This window comes from Daphnia magna, linkage group LG8, assembly GCF_020631705.1.
Source record: "Daphnia magna isolate NIES linkage group LG8, ASM2063170v1.1, whole genome shotgun sequence".
Classification (NCBI taxonomy): domain Eukaryota; kingdom Metazoa; phylum Arthropoda; class Branchiopoda; order Diplostraca; family Daphniidae; genus Daphnia; species Daphnia magna.
In genome coordinates this window covers 6233313-6239312 of record NC_059189.1, presented here as the reverse complement: position 1 = coordinate 6239312, position 6000 = coordinate 6233313, and positions in this window count along the sequence as shown.

Below are 6000 nucleotides of genomic sequence, written 5' to 3'. Positions count from 1 at the left end.
AGCTTGGATGGCTGCCATGTCGGTGTCTACATGTGGGAAATCCTTTCTCAGCGCGCACGTGTTGTTCGCTGCAGGGAAGTTCCGAGAGTGCGCTCGGACAACTGGACACCAAGGTCCGCTCGCCGGTGTCCAATTTCTATCACCTCCGGAAACTACTTCCGTCGAGTCACATCGCTTCCGGCTCTATGGCTAAGCTTTGCCCTTACGACCTTTTGTTTCTTCTGCTCTGTTCGGGCCATCTTGTTGCCTTCACGCAGCGACCGTTCAATCGACAGCTCACAAAACGTTTTACTTTTTGCTGCTATTTTTTTTTTTTTTTTTTCTTGAGCTTTTACGGGCGAACTGCAGCCGATCATTAACTAATTACGAACTCTTAGCTTCAGCTGTGCTAACATTTTTGGTGATGTTTCCTTTGATATTTATTCAGCTCCTTTCGTCCCTCTTCGACATTTACCCCCTGGAGCTGTGCCATTAGACCCCAATCAATCGTGCCCCACTGTGACTATAAACCGAAGCTCAAATCCACCAAGACTTTACAGACGTACAAATGAAAATCGATTCGGTGTTTGGGGTGTTTGCTTGTATGGCGTTTCAACTCGAATCAAATGAGGTCACGAAGGATTCAAATGGGTCGTAGCTCAGCATCAAGAGGCATTCAATAGCCTGTAAAGCACACACAACCAAAAAACATTGACCCATTTCCCCTTTGGTCCGGGTTGATGTGGGGTGAGGCGGGTGAGAGATTGCGTGATTTCATCGAGACGGCATCGTTGCTGCTGATGGTTAACAATAACAAGTACTGACTACCGTGAAACGATCGACAGATGGACTGGAGAAAACCGAGATAATAGACATATATAAAATTGAACCCACCTTATTTTACCACAATGCTTGGCTTGAATCAACTTTCCTGATGTTTTGATTGCCGTCTTGGGGAGGGCGAGGGAAATGTTAAAGCGAAGGGGATAATTTACAGAACAACGAGGGAAAAAAAAAACTCGTTATTAAACTTAAAAATTCGATTAGCAGGTAAAGAGGCCATTTTTTTCCCCTACATGATTCTTTCGAAAAAAAAAAAAAAAAAGGGACGGTTGAAAAAATGGAATTACATCTATTCATTCTTTCGGTAGAATAATCTGTGCATTGTTATACATTTTCGTTTGTGCACATTTTCTTTTTTTTTCATCAACCATCGCGTTTTGCTTCGCCGTGCTTCGCCAATTTGTTCATTCCGAATTCGTATAGTCATATTGAAAAACTACGAAGAACACGATGGATTGTCTTGACCTTATGGTGAGGTCCGTATGTGTGCACCAACTGCTCGGTCCACATACTCGTCATTGGATATTTCCGGTTCGTTTTGACGTTACAAAAGATCTTCCGCAGCACAAGCCTACCGAATGTCGAAAGGCAGTGAAGAGGATCGAAGCAGCATGGGATGTCGTGGCGGATGGTGGCGTGGTCCGAGAAGGCGCAGCCGAGCCGCAACAGCACTGCAAGGAGCAGGTGAATGCGTGCATTAACGACTTCCCCTTTTTTCTTGCGTGGTGCTTGCAGGTGGTTTCTAGACAAATACGAAATTCTCTCAAGAGTAACGCGATGAAAAAAGAAGAAGAAAAAAACTTCTCCAGACCTCAAACGTACCTGTACACCACGCACCTTGGACACTAACATTATGAAAGCGGAAGTTCTAGTTGGTTAGTTTATCTTAAAAAGGTTTTCCCCCCACCTAACTCCAATTTTATAATCAACTTTCCCTCCTGTTATGTAGCTCAGACGTAAAGCTGGGAAACTCGCTTACTTTATAGATAAACAAACAATGCTGCCATTTTTCGAAGAAGTCCTATTTCTGTTCAATGAAAAATAATTGATTGATTGGACGAGACGTAAGCCAATAATAGCCTACGCATTGTCCAAAGAGGGAAGCATAACACGTATGTTTTTTTGTTTTTTCTTCTAAAGCTGCTGCATTCTCCGAATCGTCCTGCACCATGCGGACAAAACTGGACAATTGTGGTCTCTTTTTTTTTTCGGTTTGCTGTAAAAATTCCCCAGCAGTTGATGGATAAACTGATGAACAAGAGGTTTTACTTAGTCACTTTGTCTTGTATTCCTCTAGACACCGCATTGTGTGCTGGCCAAAGCTGAGCGTTGACCTGAGCTCAAGGATAGTGGCGTCGGCATCATAGGCCATCTCCAAAGAGTGAGATGTTGAGGAAGGAAGCGGACCAGAGAGCCGCCCTTCGCACAAAGGCATGCTCTTCCACTGATAGATTTTAATGATTTTTACCTGTCACTGTATTCTACTTACTCCTGTTGGTGACTTCTTTCAAAAACGAAGATTGCACACAGGGGGGATGTCGAATTTCGGAAATCTAGTATATAGAAAAAACAACAACAGCATAAGCTGAAAGACGACCTACCGCGATGATTCTCGTCTCATTTTCGAGGCGGCTCATTATCGATGTTTAACCGTCTAAGCTTAAAAGCATGATGTGAAAAGGAAACTGATTCCCCAGTGTCTTTGTCCTTACATTTATTTTTTTCTTTAGCTTTTAATTTTAATTTTTGGGGACAGGCTATTCTCTTCGTTCTCATTTATCTCGAAAAATAGTTGAATAAAAAATGACTGAATTAGTGCTGAATACCATGTACACACGATGGAACAGTCCGAGTCCAAACAAATTCTATTCTATAACCGAGGAACAAATGTTTGAAAGTAATTAAAAATAAATAAATAAACAAAATTTTCGTCGTTTCAAATAAAACTCATTATGGTATCTTGCGTTGTCTTATCGACATTCTTTTCGAAACTTCGGGAAACGTTGTCAGTCCTAGCAAGGGAAATTAACTTGCAACTGAATTCAAATATTATTCCGGAAATAGGTTTCTTTTTCTCTCAGCTTTGAAATTCCACCAGACCTGCTCCTATGAAGCTGGAGGGCCTGGTCCATTTGTACCATGTAACGTGAATTACATTTAGATGTTGTGCTACCTATAAAACTTTCACTCCCCTCTTATAAGTTCTCCTAAACATTAATCATACCATTCGAGCTTGCAATATCCTTAGTTTGCGTTCGCAACTCATAACCATTGAAAAGTTTAGCGGCCAACATTTTAAAAACTTGTAAACTAATCCACTTGAAACACGTCCTGCTTCACACCAATAACGAATGTTTGAATTTTGCGCATCGTGAAATTTAATATTCAAATAATTCTTCGTCATTGTTATTGCATGACGCAAAAGAATTTCGTTTTAGTTTCTGTTGAACATGTAACAAGTATTGTGCTGAATACCAGTTTGACACATTTCCCCAAGTCTGGGTGCAAATAAAAGTAAATGAGTTTGAAATTAAAATTAACAATGTAATATTAGGCAAATTATATTCAGAAATAAAAAACGAACATGCTGGTGCGTTATTTTATTTGTGCACGACAAACACTCGAAGGTCCCCGTTCTCTCTTGGTGGGTATGGCGAAAGGGCAAATAAAAACCACACAGTTCTTTCGTGTTTTCTTTTTCTAGATTTCTATTACTCATTCTGTATTTCCGTCTTGAAACGAAACATGACCAGACATACTAAATCACTCATCAACGATGGGGGTGTCACAACGAGGGCGAGAATATTTGTCGTTTTGATTCGAAGTATCCATCCTACGCCAGAGCCATCTGTGTGCGCAATCTGTAAGTCAAATGGAGCCGTGGGTGAATGGCATGGCACTACAATTATCTCAAACTCCAAAGCATAAATGTAATTTCTAAAGCATTCCTGGATGGTGCATACGTACGTTCCTGATTTGCGTTTTTTTTTTCATCATTGGCAAGCTTGATACGAAAGAACTGCATGAGGGTTTACCATGTGAACGACTCTATTTAGTCGATGACGGTTGTTACATTTTCGTGCGTTGGTGTCACGATGTAGACCTATGGTTTAATCGCAGAACAGGTTTTGCTACTTTGTTTTATTTTTGTGATGCCGCTGAAAAATCTAGCTTTAAAAGTTGAGTCTGAGACTTGTCAACTACAGAAAAACGTATCATTTTTCGCGTTCCGAAAATTGAAACGTGATGTGATTGTATACTTTACAAACTGTCGTCTGAATCTTTCCAGGCTCGCACGCAGGGGCATGTAGCCATGTAGCCTGCTCTTCATGACTCTACTGTAAATGCATTTGGAAGTGTTAATGCAGATCATGCAGTCAGTTAACAACAGAGGATTTAAGGTCTTGTCATCGCCTCTACTGCGCGAAGTCGTAAATAAACTAGCGTTACTGGATACGACAAGAACAAACTACAGCCACAGGCCACAGGTGGCCACGTATGTAGCAGTGACTAGTGCCAGTTGACGAAGTACTTGCTGGAAACCAACGGCACGTCTACCAAACTGAGGTTTCTCTATCTTTCTGCAAGCAAGATGTTGCTTACTTGTCAACGACTGGTTAAAAATGGTATGGCAATCACCGTGCTGAGTTTTGCTGAACATTTGCCGAATCTATCGCGGAGAAAACAACATACTGCACAGGGACAGTTGGCCCGTGCCATAGACCCAAATGTTCTTGTTTTTTTTTTTTTTTTTTTTTTTTTGTTTTCTTTCTAGATTTCCCACAAAAAAATCGATGCATCTGTCCGGGCTTAACGTGACCATGTCTGCTGTATGGAAGATAGTGCGTTATGCTCAATTGCCACCTGGAGTCTTTTACTGCTAAAGCAAAGCAAAAAAAAAAAAACAGCAAACGAAGCGAAACCCATTCGTAGTCCTGGTGTACCAGAGTACCTTAAACTTAAAAAACCCTTTTCAGAAAGCCAGCTGTGACCTACAACATCTCAGTCTTCTGTCTAACTTGTTTGATTTTAAATATAAATAGATATTTAAAAAATAATGCCTGCCAGATAACCTTTTTGATCAGCTGAAACTAATGTTGATGTCTTGTTGAAGAATTCCCGTCATGCAAAAAATGATCGAACATGGACGTTCTGTTTAAGGTATTTATATTTGCACATTAGTTGTTATGTTCAGTCCCATACAACAATTCCACAATGGCTGGATATAGATAAGCTATTGGAGAAAATAACCCCGTGATGAAAGTAGACTTTTCAACAAAACAATTTCATAAATTGGCAAGACGGTAAGGAAACAAGACATTGTATATGGGAGGAACTAGTGAACTTCCGTTTTCAAACTAAAAAGAAAGGGACATATACTCCCTTTTCCGGTTTTTATAAAAGTGCAGGTGTGACTATCTGCATCGAAGTTGGCCGTAGTGGCCGTGCACAAACACTGAATTGGAAGGGTGAAAATCTATACCCTTCGTCAACTCCTCCCTCCAAGGTTCCTCCCTTGCTCCCCTCTCCCTCAATCTCTCCCTGTTACTGACTTTCCATTGAGAAAAACAAGTAAATCGGGGTAAGCTGAATAGAAGCTTCCGTACACATTTCATTCATTGACGATATCCGCTAGCCGTTCAATACACGAAAAAAAAAAGCATGCTGATAGATAAGCATCCATGATTCTCCATTTGTTATTGTAAATAATTGCCGTGTTGTGACACCTTCTCGCATCATTCGTCATCGATTGCCCATCAATTTTATCACGTTTATTGATGTCGATGACAACGAAGCATTTTCAAGCCATAATAGCTTGACTCTTCCTTCACAAAACACCTGGGCTTGTATCGGTACACATTTAATCTGATTTAGTGCGGGGAATGGATAGTCTACCCTTTTCAAACATATTTTTTGTTCGATGATCCGGTTATCGATTCTATTCCATGTTGCAATGTCGTTGCTATATCTACGAGGAAGCTTGCTCTTTTGTTATACCGGAAGTCGCTCACCGACCGTTGGTTGTCTTGGTAGCAATGCCCCAAAAATCTAACCGTTGGCATAAACATTTTTTCGCAATGAATTGTTTTGTCTACATTGTCGTGAGAATTTTTTCAGAAGGTTAATAACAATTTCAAAACGCTGCGAATATAAATTTTTTGTTATATTTTATGGACC